This window comes from Schistocerca cancellata, chromosome 9 (genome assembly GCF_023864275.1).
Source record: "Schistocerca cancellata isolate TAMUIC-IGC-003103 chromosome 9, iqSchCanc2.1, whole genome shotgun sequence".
Classification (NCBI taxonomy): domain Eukaryota; kingdom Metazoa; phylum Arthropoda; class Insecta; order Orthoptera; family Acrididae; genus Schistocerca; species Schistocerca cancellata.
In genome coordinates, this window is record NC_064634.1 from 323,968,869 (window position 1) to 323,985,113 (window position 16,245).

The following is a 16,245-nucleotide window of genomic DNA, read 5'->3' on the forward strand; positions in this document are numbered from 1 at the left end:
AAACAAGCGGAATCGGAACTCCATTTCCACCCCTAGCACACTCCCCCCTCTCCTCCCGTTCCCTATAGCATGAGAAAAAAATAGTACACTGCAGCGTTTAGCAGGACCTCAGTGTAGAAAATGACGTGAAATCCAACACAATTGTGCAATTAAGCATTTTGGCTCGTATTCTGCTTGAAGCAGTAAACTGTTTCCGTTGTGGTGGTGCAGTAACATTGAAGGTGTATTGGCAAGGAAATGAAAAGTGTAATAATTTACATATTGTCATTTCTTACCAAAATGAGTACTTATTTGGATAAGGAATTCAGAGACCTGTGATGTAATTACCACAAATAATGCCTCTAGTATTATACAGAGTTATTAAGAAGGTAGGTGTGTTTTTGAAGAAGAATCCTGTGGAAGGACATCACAATGTGCACTTGGTAAGAGAAAACTGAGGTTGCAGTAAAAAATATAATCAAACAAGATAAAAAAAATGAAGACAACTGTTAAACGTTAACGCAGATGAGGAAGGTAGTTCACAATATGGAGCAGCGTACTTTTAATTAACTTCATGCAACAATAAAAATACGTTTTACTTAATAATAGTAACACGTTTTGCTCAATTTGGTGCGTTTTTAACTGCGAAAGTCCCGTTTTCTCAGATACCTTCCGAACTTTAAAAGATTTTAAAGGTTCTGCGTTAAACACTCATAAATGTGCATTGAACTGAGCGATTTTATGAATGGTAAATTGTAATATAAATGTACTTATCGAGTGAAAACCTTATAAAACCTTTCGTATTTATGAAAAAAACCCTCATTTTAGATGGGCAGAATAACGTCACTGCAGTTACTATCTTATTGATATTTCGAATCTGTAGTGCTTAGAGTCACTGATGAAATGGACCATGATCATCTGAAATACCACAGAGGCCAGACAGGATAGCGGAAGCAGAACAATACTGATCAATGTATGAGACCTCAAGCGTCTTGAGAGGTACGGCAATAAGTTTCAGAAAATGTGTTTGGGAATGCTGGATATCATGCTATGCTATCAATTACTGAATCAGTGACTTAACTTCTTATTAACTGTTGTTCCTACAAAGTTTCTATAGTCTATGCATGTCTTGATAGAACGTAAAGACATAACAATTCACCATTAAATCATTGGTTCCTAAGACGGTTTCGTGGTTATAAACATCCTTCTTCCTTCAAAAATATTGGGTAGAAGAGTAAAATTAAATTTTCTGATGGGGGGGGGGGGGGGGCCGTGGGGAGGAATGAGGAATGAATGGACAATAAAAACCAACAAGGTTAGTTTGTGACTTAATAATGACTCCATATTGTCCTGTTGGAATTGCCCAAGTCCGTCGGAATGCACAAAGGACGTGAATGGATGCAGGGGATCAGACGGGATGCTTATGTACGAGTCATCTGTGATAGTCGTATCTAGACGTATCAGGGGCCCCATATCACTTCAACTGCACATGCCCCACGCCATTACAGAGCCTCCACCAGCTTGCTGACATGCAGGGTCGGTGGACTCAAGAGGTTGTCTCCATACCAGTACAGGTCGTTCCGTTCGATACAATTTGAAACGAGACTCTTACAACCAGGTAGTATATTTCCAGACATCGACAATCCAATGTCGATGTCGACAGGCCGAGACGAGGCATAAAGCTTTGTGTCGCGCAGTCTTCAACGGTACAAGAGTGGGCTTGTCGTAAATCCGTAAGAGTACGAGGGGGTGGAGTTCTCTTCTGAACAGCACGTTGCAGATATGCTCAATAATGTTCAAATGGCTCAAATGGTTCTGACCACTATGGGACTTAACATCTGAGGTCATCAGTTCCCCAGAACTTAGAAATACTTAAACCTAATTAACCTAAGGACATCACACACATCCATGCCCGAGGCTGAATTCGAATGTGCGACCGTACCAGTCGCGCGGTTCCGGACTTGGCACCTAGAACCGCTGAGCCACCGCGGCCGGCTCAATAATGTTCATGTTGGGGAGTTAAGTGGCCAGCGGAAGTGTTTAAACTCAGAAGAGTGTTCCTGGAGTCACTCTCTAGTTATTCTGGAATTGCCCAAGTCTGTCGGAATGCACAATGGACATGAAAGATTGCAGGTGTACCCATGTCCCACCTCATTTGCGAGCTGAGCAAACACTCTGAAAACTTTGTCACACCTTTACATGTAACGACACAAGAAGCAGCAGGTGGGTTGCATGACTTCCTGGGGGAGGATGTAACGACACAAGAAGCAGCAGTCTGGAACCCCGCGACCACTACTCTCGCAGGTTCGAATCCTGCCTCGGGCATGGATGTGTGTGATGTCCTTAGGTTAGTTAGGTTTAAGTAGTTCAAAGTTCTAGGGGACTGATGACCTCAGATGTTAAGTCCCATAGTGCTCAGAGCCATTTGAACCATTTGAGCCATTCATGTCCATTGTGGATTCCGACTGATTTGGGCAATTACAGCAGAACAATGCGACACCCCACACGTCCAGAATTGCTAGAGAATGACTCCAGGAACACTCCTTTGAATTTAAACACTTCCGCCGGCCAGCAAACTCCGAAACATGAACAATATTGAGCATATCTGCAACGTGCCGTTCAGAAGAGAACTCCATCCCCTCGTACTCTTACTGATTTACGGACAGTCCTGCACGATTCATGGTGTAAGTTTCCTCCAGCGCTGCTTCAGATGTTAGTTCAGTCCATCTCATGTCGTATTCAGCATTTCTGCGTGCTCACGGGGGCCCTACACGACATTAGGCAGGTGTACCAATTTCTTTGGCTCTTCAGTGTAATTCGTATCTAAAATGAAATCTCAAATGTTTCATTGAGCTTCTTCATCTAAATGATGCTCGTTGATCGAAAACTGCACGAATAATTTGAGGGACGAACCAATGAAAGAGAGTCATGACTTGAGAAACGACTTGCTGACTCCAGGTTTGGCGCGGAGAGATACTCGACGATATGTCGATGAGCGAAATTGACGTGTTCTCCACCCAAAAATAAAGGGCAGTCAAATTAAAACGAGACAGATTGAAAAAAAGTAAGGAAACTGTGTATTATATCAAAAGAAATCACCATAACTGGTGATACAGGGATGCTACTGCGAGTCAAGACAGCCAGTGTCTGGATGGAAAAATGTTTACTGTTACCTATGGAGCCGTGGCTGTGCGCGGGCGTGCACTTTTTCGTCCGAAGCGAGTTGACATCCACGAATGTCTTCATTGAGGACTCCAAAAATACGGAAACCGCATGGGGTGAAATTGGCACTATGTAAGTGCTTGCCGGCCGCTGTGGCCGAGCGGTGCTAGGCGCTTCAGTCCGGAACCGCGCTGCTGCTGCGGTCTCAGGTTCGAATCCTGCCTCGTGCATGGATGTGTGTGATGTCCTTAGGTTAGTTAGGTTTAAGTAGTTCTAAGTCTAGGGGACTGATGACCTCAGATGTTAAGTCCCATAGTTCTTAGAGCCATTTGAACCATTTTTTGTGTGGGCTTCCCAGCGAAGCTTCTGTGGCGTAGTCGAAACAACAGTCATGCTAAGCCCGAGAAAGTCATGATGACCTTTTTCTTTGACTGCGACGGCCCGCTGGTCATTGACTTTCTGAAATACGGCGCAATAATTAACGCACAGCTGTTCGTTGACACTATGCGGTCAACGAAGTGAACTATCAAGTCCAAACACCCAAGAATGTTAATGGATGGTATCATTTTGTCTGCAGGATAATGCCCACTCACATGCTGTCAAAAAGGTTTTTCATTGGGAATCCCTAAACGTCCTCCATACCATCCCGATATCTCCTTTAGTGATTTAAATATTTTTGGACCCTGAAGAAAGAAATGCGTGGCCGTCCGTCGGCTTCGGATAAGAGGTGTACGACTGGGTATAACCATAGTTCCGTGGACTACCGAAAACATTTTTCCAGGAGGGTCACAGTGAGATAAATGTATTAAGAGTTATGGAGATTTTTCCCATCTCGTTTCCATTTTACTTCCCCTTATACAGGGTGAATCACCTAAAAGTAGCATCTTAAATATTGCGGGAATGAAAAGTGACATTAGTGTGTGTTTTGCACACAGTGGATTGGTAATAAGGACTCGTATTGTCAGCCAAACAACAGATAGTAATAATACTTAGAAATTGAATTTTTGTGCGAACCTACTTTTTTTAAATTGATCAATGACTATTGACATTAACAGAATAAAACTATGGTAAAATAGAAAGTCAATGGTGTCTGTTGCAGAATTCTAGTGCGAGTCGTTAGCGAGATTTCGTATTTTGAAAGGTCTCACACCGACACTTGTACAATACCTGTGGTAACACACCCTAAATAGCAACACAAGTGCGTAAACTAGTTATGGACCACTAACAAGACAACAGACCATCACAAGTTGTGTTTTAAGTGACCACCGGCAGTGACAAAGCACGCTTCCAGTCTGGTATGGAACGACTGCTGCATTCGTGCTATCATCTCAGCAGGGATGTCCGAGCAGGCTGTAACAATACGTCGTGGGATATCATCGGGTGTAGTTGTTATGGCCTTACGGACAACGTCTTACAGTTTTCCTCACAGAAAAAGAATCTACAGGCGTCAAATTCGGGAATGGGCCCGTCATGGCACAAGTACTCTGCTTTCAGTCAGGAAGTCAGTTCATGAAGACGCGCTGCAGTACTTCGTGCACTGGGCTGGACAGCCATCATGTTGGTACACAGGTTCCTCCTAGCAGGCGGAGGAACTCCTTCCAGTATCTGCGGAAGATGGTCTGCAAGGAGGCTGCAATACTTGTGCGTGTTCAGTGTTCCGTCTATGATAAACTGGCCTATGTGCTAATGGTTCTCTATCCCACACCACACACTCACGCTCCATCGACGCTGACGTTCCACTTGACGAAGCCAACGGGAATAGTAAAAAATGCATGTTTCAACGGTTTACGTGTCCATGATTGATAAATGTGGCTTCATTAGTAAACAAGAAACGTGATGCGTCTAGAATATCCTGTCTTAATGCGCATGTACGGAAGTTAACACGATTGTCATAATCGTCTCCATGGAGCTCTTGATGGAGAGAGATTTAATAGGGGTAGAACTTATGTGGATGGATAATGTTTGGGACACTTGCATGACATATGTCACTTCCTCGTGCGGTTGGACGGGGGCTAAAGTGCAGATCATCTGCAACTGTAGCAAGAAAATTAGTTTTCTGTCGTCACTTGTTTCTTCCTCTCACTTTCATGTAACTGGTTCAGGAGCCTGACAAATGAAAGCCGAATCGATGACGTCTGTTGGGATGTCTAGCCGCATACACTGTACAAGAACAAACTGCATTCTTCCTACACTCTTCGTACACCACGGGCTTTTCTTCATTGATAAATCCCATAGTCCACTCACGACCAACTGCATGAAGTGTTGTGCACTAACTGACAAGTAAGTTGCAATGGAATAAAAGAACACACAGGCACACTGCAAGCAAAGATAACAACATCGTACCTTGCAACTATGCAGGTTAAATTGCGAAAACGATCGCCGGTGTGGGAGTCGCACTAGAAGCATGGAACAAACGCTATTGGCAGTCTAGTTTACGCTACTTTTAGTTTGTTAATGTGAATAGGTAATGTTCCATTTAAAAAGTGTGTGTTTGATCAAAAATCCACGTTCTAAGTATTACTAAAATTTGTTTATTGCCTAACAATACGAGCGCCTGACTACCAATCCATTCCGCACATCGATGCCACTTTCCATTTCCGCAGTATTTATAGTGCAAGTTTTAGATGATTCACTCTGTAATTGCACGGAGGCATATACGCAGCTCTTCTTGCTACGCACCATGAGCGATTGGAACAAGAAGAAATATCAGCATGTGCTACAGTGCCAAGTACACTTTGCCTTGCTTTGTATCTAGATGCAGATGTTCGTATCCGCCGTGCGTTGTGAAGAAGAGTCAGCAAGAGTCCCTTGCACGTGCCTTTACTGACGTCTGCTTATGGATATTCGTTAGGGCCACAGGTAATTTCCGGAGATCGTTCCTATAGCCAAATACTTTTAATGTTTAAATTCTTCATTTGTGTGGCTATAGTGACCGTAGTTGCTTTATAAATCATGAGCATATTTTTGACCCGTCGTTGCATCTACAAAAATGCGTAATTTTTTCACCAGACGCGTTTCGTTTTATTGAGGTAAAGCGTCATCAGTGGTCTGTAATGAAGTTTATTTATACTTTGATTTGCTTTTTAGATCTAAAAACAGTTCGTTAAGAATAGGTTGGTTTGTACTTAAGGTTATTTCTCGCCTGCTTTCTCGCTTACATCGGAAAATGCCGTTTGCTAGCACATCGTTGTTTTTCTGTGGTAGACACAATTTTCGTCTACTTTTTAGATGTTCTGCAGCACTATGCATTTCTCACAACACACTTTTATGCACACCTCTGTATTTTGTTTGGCTTCGTACTTCACGTGTGTGTTGATGTTTGTGTTTTGTAGTGTTGCCAACATAACATTTCCACTACTTCGTCTTTGACCTACAAATATTCTTATTTAAATTAGTTTATTATATGTGTGTAATTCTATTTAAGAATTAGAATAGAGAGGTGAAATACAACGTTAATAGGCTATGGCAGTAGACTATTGACGAGAGTGCCTTTTCTAACAGCACAACATCGCATGCAGAGGCTCTCCTGGGCTCGTGACCGTGTTGGTTGGGTTCCTAGGCGACTGGAAAATAGTGGTCTGATCACTTTTTTTTTGTCATCAGTCTACTGCCTGGTTTGATGCGGCCCGCCACGAATTCCTTTCCTGTGCTAACCTCTTCATCTCAGAGTAGCACTTGCAACCTACGTCCTCAATTATTTGCTTGACGTATTCCAATCTCTGTCTTCCTCTACAGTTTTTGCCCTCTACAGCTCCCTCTAGTACCATGGAAGTCATTCCCTCATGTCTTAGCAGATGTCCTGTCATCCTGTCCCTTCTCCTTATCAGTGTTTTCCACATATTCCTTCCCTCTCCGATTCTGCGTAGAACCTCCTCATTCCTTACCTTATCAGTCCACCTAATTTTCAACATTCGTCTATAGCACCACATCTCAAATGCTTCGATTCTCTTCTGTTCCGGATTTCCCACAGTCCATGTTTCACTACCATATAATGCTGTACTCCAGACGCACATCCACAGAAATTTCATCCTCAAATTAAGGTCGGTATTTGATACTAATAGACTTCTCTTGGCCAGAAATGCTTTTTTTGCCATAGCGAGTCTGCTTTTGATGTCCTCCTTGCTCCGTCCGTCATTGGTTATTTTACTGTCTAGGTAGCAGAATTCCTTAACTTCATTGACTTCGTGACCATCAATACTGATGTTAAGTTTCTCGCTGTTCTCATTTCTACTACTTCTCATTACCTTCGTCTTTCTCCGATTTACTCTCAGGCCATACTGTACTCATTAGACTGTTCATTCCGTTCAGCAGATCATTTAATTCTTCTTCACTTTCACTCAGGATAGCAATGTCATCAGCGAATCGGATCACTGATATCCTTTCACCTTGTATTTTAATTCCACTCCTGAACCTTTCTTTTATTTCCATCATTGCTTCCTCGACGTACAGATTGAAGAGTAGGGGCGAAAGGCTACAGCCTTGTCTTGCACCCTTCTTAATACGAGCACTTCGTTCTTGATCGTCCACTCTTATTATTCCCTCTTGGTTGTTGTACATATTGTATATGACCCGTCTCTCCCTATAGCTTACCCCTACTTTTTTCAGAATCTCGAACAGCTTGCACCATTTTATATTGTCGAACGCTTTTTCCAGGTCGGCAAATCCTATGAAAGTGTCTTGATTTTTCTTTAGCCTTGCTTCCATTATTAGCCGTAACGTCAGAATTGCCTCTCTCGTCCCTTTACTTTTCCTAAAGCCAAACTGATCGTCACCTAGCGCATTCTCAATTTTCTTTTCCATTCTTCTGTGTATTATTCTTGTAAGCAGCTTCGATGCATGTGCTGTTAAGCTGATTGTGCGATAATTCTCGCACTTGTCAGCTCTTGACGTCTTCGGAATTGTGTGGATGATGCTTTTCCGAAAGTCAGATGGTATATCGCCAGACTCATATATTCTACACACCAACGTGAGTAGTCGTTTTGTTGCCACTTCCCCCAATGATTGTAGAAATTCTGATGGAATGTTATCTATCCCTTCTGCCTTATTTGACCGTAAGTCCTCCAAAGCTCTTTTAAATTCCGATTCTAATACTGGATCCCCTATCTCTTCTAAATCGACTCCTGTTTCTTCTTCTATCACATCAGACAAATCTTCACCCTCATAGAGGCTTTCAATGTATTCTTTCCACCTATCTGCTCACTCCTCTGCATTTAACAGTGGAATTCCCGTTGCACTCTTAATGTTACCACCGTTGCTTTTTTTTAATGTCACCAAAGGTTGTTTTGACTTTCCTGTATGCTGAGTCTGTCCTTCCGACAATCATATCTTTTTCGATGTCTTCACATTTTTCCTGCAGCCATTTCGTCTTAGCTTCCCTGCACTTCCTATTTATTTAATTCCTCAGCGACTTGTATTTCTGTATTCTTGATTTTCCCGGAACATGTTTGTACTTCCTCCTTTCATCAATCAACTGAAATATTTCTTCTGTTACCCATGGTTTCTTCGCAGCTACCTTCTTTGTACCTATGTTTTCCTTCCCAACTTCTGTGATGGTCCTTTTTAGAGATGTCCATTCCTCTTCAACTGTACTGCCTACTGCGCTATTCCTTATTGCTGTATCTATAGCGTTAGAGAACTTCAAACGTATCTCGTCATTCCTTAGCACTTCCGTATCCCACTTCTTTGCGTATTGATTCCTTCTGACTAATGTCTTGAACTTCAGCCTACTCTTCATCACTACTATATTGTGATCTGAGTCTATATCTGCTCCTGGGTACGCCTTACAATCCAGTATCTGATTTCGGAATCTCTGTCTGACCATAATGTAATCTAATTGAAATCTTCCCGTATCTCCCGGCCTTTTCCAAGTATACCTCCTCCTCTTGTGATTGTTGAACAGGGTATTCGCTATTACTAGCTGAAACTTGTTACAGAACGCATTTAGTATTTCTCCTCTTTCATTCCTTGTCCCAAGCCCACATTCTCCTGTAACCTTTTTTTCTACTCCTTCCCCTACAACTGCATTCCAGTCGCCCATGGCTATTAGATTTTCGTCCCCCTTTACATACTGCATTACCCTTTCAATATCCTCATACACTTTCTCTATCTGTTCATCTTCAGCTTGCGACGTCGGCATGTATACCTGAACTATCGTTGTCGGTGTTGGTCTGCTGTCGATTCTGATTAGAACAACCCAGTCACTGAACTGTTCACAGTAACATACCCTCTGCCCTACCTTCCTATTCATATCGAATCCTACACCTGTTATACCATTTTCTGCTGCTGTTGATATTACCCGATACTCATCTGACCAGAAATCCTTGTTTTCCTTCCACTTCACTTCACTGACCCCTACTATATCTAGATTGAGCCTTTGCATTTCCCTTTTCAGATTTTCTAGTTTCCCTACCATGTTCAAGCTTCTGACATTCCACGCCCCGACTCGTAGAACGTTATCCTTTCGTTGATTATTCAATCTTTTTCTCATGGTAACCTCCCCCTTGGCAGTCCTCTCCCGGAGATCCGAATGGGGGACTATTCCGGAATCTTTTACCAATGGAGAGATCATCATGATACTTCTTCAATTACAGGCCACATGTCCTGTGGATACACGTTACGTGTCTTTAATGCAGTGGTTTCCATTGCCTTCTGCATCCTCATGTCGCTGATCATTGCCGATTCTTCCGCCTTTAGGGGCAGTTTCCCGCCCCTAGGACAAGAGAGTGCCCTGAACCTCTGTCCGCTCCTCCGCCCTCTTTGACAAGGCCGTTGGCAGAATGAGGCTGACTTCTTATGCCGGAAGTCTTCGGCCGCCAATGCTGATTATTTATCAAAAATTAGGCAGTGGCGGGGATCGAACCCGGGACCGAAGACGTTTTGATTATGAATCAAAGATGCTACCCCTTTTTTTTATTTTATTTTATTTTTTTAAATCTCATTTTGTTCGCTTGTGTTCGTTGCATCTGCTCGGTGCGGACGTCGTAAGACATCCATTTATGTTCGTTGTTGATCGATTGACTCAGTTTTTTTATTACAGAGGGCATGTAACCCTCTGACCGAACACGCTGAGCTACCGTACCGGCGTGCCCCTAGACCACGGGTACTCTGTTAAGAGCTGATATTGGATTAGCGTGTGGCACAGACCCCATATACACATTGACCCAAGTTGTCAATGAGATACTGTGCACGTTAGTGGTGGCTCCATAATCGTGAGAGCTGTGTTAACATGAAAAGGACTGTGTTGTCTGGACTCATGGCAACTAGGAGACCATTTTCAGCCATTCATGGACTTCGTGGTCCAGAACGTCAATGGAATATTTATGGATGACAGTGCACCATGTCATCGGGCCGCGATTGATCGTTATAGGTTTGAAGAACATTCTAGGCAGTTCGAGCTATTGGTTGGACCCCCTCTAGGTCAGTTATAGAACATAATCGTTTACAAACTCCTGCGGTAGCAAAACTTTCGCCATCATGGAGGGCTACAGTGGCAGCATGGCTCATTATTTCTGCAGGGGACTTGCAACGACTTGTTGAGTTGCCGGACAAAAGGAGATATGACACCATGTAAGGATGTAGCCCACGATTTTTGTAACCTCAGTGTATTCTTATTCACTTCTTGTAATTGCTGCTGCGTCAGCAGCGAATCTTATCAGACAAGAGTTCCACCAAAGATAAAGAACTTGGTCCATCAGTTGTCTGACTGATTTATTGGAACCCGCCTCTACTTCCTCTTTTGTGCCCACCTCTTCATGTCAGAGCAGCACTTGCGCTCTACGTCTTCAATTACCTGTTAGATGTAGTCTGATTCCTGTGTTTTACCCTCTACATCTTCCCCTAGTACCATGGAAGTTACTCCCCGAGCTCTTTATACATGTCGTAGCAATGTATCCCTTCTTTCTGCCAGTGTTTTCTATACGGTCCTATCCTCTACGAAACTGTGGAGAATATTCGCATTTCTAATTTTGTCAGTCGACAGAATTTCAGCATTGCTCTATAGCACTACATCTTAAACGTTTCGATTCACCTCTTCACTTAATCCATAATTCTCCCCATACGATCCTGGGCTCCAGACGTACATCGTAATAGATTGATTCCTCAATTTAAGGCCAATTTTAGATACTAGTACACTTCTTTTGGTCAGAAATTTCCTCTTTTCCTGTGCCACTGTGTTATCTTATGTCCTACATGCTTCATCCATTGCGTATGTTTTGCTCCGTGGGCAACATAGTTTCGTAACTTCGTTTACTTCGTGGTCACCAATTTTGACGTTAATCTCATTGCTCCTGCTCCACGTTACTTTCGTTTTTCTGCTGATTGCTGTCAATCCACAGCGTGTGCTCATTAGAATGTATTCAGTATGTCCGACTTATCTTCTTCCCTTTCACTGAAGATAGTAATGTTATCAGCGAATCTTACCATTGATATTCTTTCACTATGAATTTTAAGCGTATTCCGAAACCCTTTTTTTTTTTTAAATTTGCATAATTGTTTCTTCAATTTGTAGTCTGAGCCGTGGAGGGGAAACATTACATCTCTGCCTCATACTCTTTCAAGTCTTCATCCTTGGTCTTCCAGTCTTATTGCTCACCCTTCATCTTAGTCTTTCCCTACAGATTACACATATTTTCACGAGAATCTCGAAAATCTTGCACCATCTTATATTATGTAACGCTTTTTGTAGACTGGCAGATCTTAAGAATGTGTCTCGATAGTTCTTAAGTCATTCTTTCATTATCAAGAGCAATATCGGAAGTGCCTTTCTGGTACCTCTGTCGTTTCTAAAACCAAATTGACTGTCACTTAACAAATCATCATTTTCTTTCTCACTCTTCTGTACCTAATTGTTGCTTCAGATGTTAAGGTGATTGTGTGATAGTTCTCGTACTTACCTGCACTTGATATGTTGGGGATTGTGTGCAGAGTGTAACATGTTTTTGAAATTCTGTTAGTCACCGGACACATAGATTCCACAAAGCTACTTCAATAGTCATTTGGATACCCCCCCCCCCTCCCAAAGATTTCAGGAATTCCGAAGGACTGTTATCTCAGCGTTCCGTCTTACTTACTCGCAGATCTCCCAAAGCTCTGTTAAATTGTGACGCAAACACTGGATCCCCTGCGCTCCACTAACGATTCTCCTGCCTCCTTTTATCACGTGATCAGTTCCTATCAACGTAGAGGCTTTCAGTGTGCCCATTTCATCTATCCACTGTCTCCTCTGCATTTAATAGTGAATTTCCCCTTGCACTTTTATTGTTGACACCTTTCCTTTTAATTTCATTGTATGTCTCTATAAGGTGCATCAGTCCTTCCTACAGCCATTTCTTCTTCCACTGCTTAGCTTTCTTATTCAAGGAGACCCGAATCGGATAAAAATCCTGAATCTTTCACCAATGCAGAGCTCATGATGACACTGTTTTATTTACGGGACAGGTATCCTGTGGATACAGTTCACGAGCCCCTAAAGCAGTGATTTCTATTGATTTCTGCATCTTTATGCCTTTGATCATTGCTAATTATTCTGCACTTTGAGGCAGTTTCCCACCCCAAGGGATAGAGACTGCTCTGATCATCCGTCCACGTCTCCACCTTCTTTGACAACTACTTATACTGAAATTCCTGGGTCGCCACTGCTTATGATACTTTTTCTTCTTTTCAAAATTTAATCAGCAATGGGAATCGAACCACGGACCCTGGATGGTTAGATTACTAGTCGAAGACGCTGTTTGCAGAGGAAGGTGACCTTCGTAGACTCACGAGTGAAAAACAGCCCACAGTTGCTCTAAAGTATGTTTATTTTAAGCCTTTATCATTGTTTCTAATATAATAATACAGCATTCTTCAGAAGTCATATACACAAATAAATGAAAAAGCTCTTACTCCAGCGGCTGCTTCAAGACCGATAAAATAACTTCAACAGACATAAGCCTCAGTAAAATTACATATGGCACCGTATGTCCTCCGCCACTACCTCTGTTATACTCATACTGTTTAAAATAAACATAATTTAGTGCTACTGTGGGCTGTTTTTCATTCGTGACAATTTCGTAACGGTTGCTGTTGCCGCTGCCGTGATGAAAATAATGACCTTCGTAGAGCTTTGTGTTAGTTCAATTAGCGTAGAATAAGGAAATTATGTCAAGTGATATTGTTGCTCAAGACTATAGTAAACGTTTGTGAGCAAGACATGAAATGTATTGGCAGTTGCGAATATGAAGCACCTCCAGCTATATAATGGAATAACGACAGTGAAAATTTGTGCAAGTCCGGTATTCGAACACGGATTCCTCACGAGCGGTTGTCTGATCACGACTACGGCCAGACCCAAACGTACTTAAGTGGCCGTTCATCTGTATTACCTGTACTCGTAAACCACATTAATGTTACCCTCATACAGGAGGGACATTTTGAGTAGCAGGTCCGATATCGGCCGATAAATATGGAATTGCGGTGCCTGTGCTACGAAGAAGTACAAAGTAATGTTCCTTTGGACATGCATGGATGTCCGAAGGAACATTGCACCGTAGTTTTTGACAACACAGGCATTGTAAGCAAGACTGCACTATCATTCTCGGAACTGTGACGTAAAGGCCTGGCTTTAAGCTGTGCCGTGTCACCTGTCGGCTATGAGACCCTTATCATATCGGTATCGCAATCTCAAAGTGCTGATACACTTCCTGGGACTTTGATATCCCCTTATCAGTTACTGTAAGAGTGCTCAGAGGCAGGTACGTGCATCCTGTTGTGAACTGCTGAATCTGACTCGAACACACACACGCGCACACACACACACACACACACACACACACACACACTCACCAGGTGAACTGTAGTGCTATCCTTATTCTTGTGGCCAAAACATGCCCATTTTACAAAAATCATCGACTGTTCGTTGTTCTCAGAATGGAGAAGAATGAGGCACAATACAGTTTTTAATCTCCCCTCTATCTGTTACTGTTTACTTTTTTTATATTGTGATTCGTTATAGTTGTGCTAATGCCAAGACACAGATCAGGATCACTCTACATTATTGTCCTTACCCACCTCTGAAACTGAGTCCTTTGGCGTATAATAGTACAGCAACGATCCACTCAGCGCAGAAGAACCCTGTTCATATCTTTCCTTTGGAAGAAATTTTCATCTCTACGATTCTCTACAATTCATTATCAACTCTGATTCTAACCTAAGTAGTCCATCTACAGATCTAAAGTATGTATGGTGGGAAATTTGTCATTGGTATCAATTGCTGCGCGTCGTCAAAATCTAGATGAACTCAAAATGGGATATCTCCCACTAACAACAATTGATGTATGTCGTCAAAACCGAGTTGAACTCTGTTTTGACTACGGGCACCAGTTGATGGCAGTGACTGAAGATAGACTATTTTGGCTGAAACGGTCATATCAATAAAATACGTAAAGTAAATTTTCAGCTATTTATAAAACATAGATAACTGTCACAAAGTTGATCTAAACAGTAGGATAGGTACGAAAACGAAAGATATGAGATCTTCTATAGAAATGAGTAACGGGATACATCGAAAGGTCCAGAAACCATTAGGACGAATTCCACTACACACTAATAGGAGCATGCCAAAAATTAGCTTTTCAACTTCGGTTTTAAAAACTCGGATTTATTATTTAAAACTTACAGTTCTGTTCGAAGTCTATTACAGACACAGTTGCATGGCATTGAATCGTTATTATGTCGACAGTTTACATTTAATAATATTTGAAACGATTTATATTTGAAACGATCTATATTCACAAAAGTAAATATACATGGACACCAGAGCAGGAATTACCAATAACAGGCCTCCGATTCATTTCCTTCTTAGCTAAAACTCTCTTTTTAAGCCGGCCGGTGTGGCCGTGCGGTTCTAGGCGCTTCAGTCTGGAACCGCGTGACCGCTACGGTCGCAGGTTCGAATCCTGCTTCGGGTATGGATGCGTGTGATGTCCTTAGGTTAGTTAGGTTTAAGTAGTTCTAGGGGACTGATGACTACAGATGTTAAGTCCCATAGTGCTCAGAGCCAGTTGAACCATTTGAACCACTCTTTTTAATTTCAGAAAAACTCCTATATATGATACCATCTGATAAAATGGAGAGAAAATGATCAAACCAAACAACTTATAGCGTGTAAGTGTCAGTGACTATGGAAACTGTTTGCTCAGTGAAGAGAACAGTGTACTATGTTTTCACGAGATTCTGAAATGATAGTATTGGAGTCCATTTATTATTTGAGCATTGTGTGATAACTAAATTCAACTTCCACAACTTTTACTGTGATTCCATGCATCACCTTTTGTTGCTCCTCATCAAGAATAATTCCTGTGTAATAGAACAGGGTGGAATAGGGTGGCGACTGTTTGATAAATAATCTATGTTACGTATCGCGTCACTCGTAATGATGCTTGTGTAAAAATCTGAACTAAATGAGGCAAGAAGGTTACGGTATTTTAAGTAACAACGTTTAAGAGTTTCGAAAAAATGTGTAGCATATGTATGTATGAACGTTCACTGGAGTATCATGTAGAAATTTGAAGTATATCAGTCAAGAACTTTTCGAGAATTTTGATAACAACCTTTCCCCTTTATGCAATGTATATGTATTTATATACCAAATACATTTAGAAAATCGGTCAATAACTTTTCAAGGGTTTTTCTAGCAATATTAAAGAACGATTTGACTATGTGTAGTAGTATAGATTATTATTATTATTATTATTATTATTATTATTATTGTTATTAATGTCATTTATTAATTTAATAAAATTCAATCTCGAAGATGCTGAAATAGGTATCAATGTTGTTTTGGGGCAGTAACATGATAAAATCTAAGAATCAACGGTCAGCTTCCTCGAAACACAAAATTTGGAGGAGGGTTTTGTTATATTAGTTAACCATCTTTTGAGAAAGCATTTTTCGTAATTGGACGCCTAATGTGGTAAATTGGGGATGTGGCTATTATTACGAATTCAGTCTCCCAGTTCATGCCGAGGAGCGACATTGTGGACTATAGTAAAGAATTTAGATAGCATCAAATGTAAACAAGCGATACTAATGGAACAAGAAAATTCACTCTTTAAATTGATAAATTGT

At 41.6% G+C, this 16,245-nt stretch overlaps 1 protein-coding gene across 2 annotated transcripts in view; it reads left to right on the forward strand.

Moving 5' to 3' along the window:
- Positions 1 to 16,245, forward strand: part of LOC126100998 (fatty acid-binding protein, muscle-like) — a 63,424-nt gene that overhangs the window by 32,390 nt on the left and 14,789 nt on the right. The gene's annotated exons all lie outside the window — the stretch shown is intronic.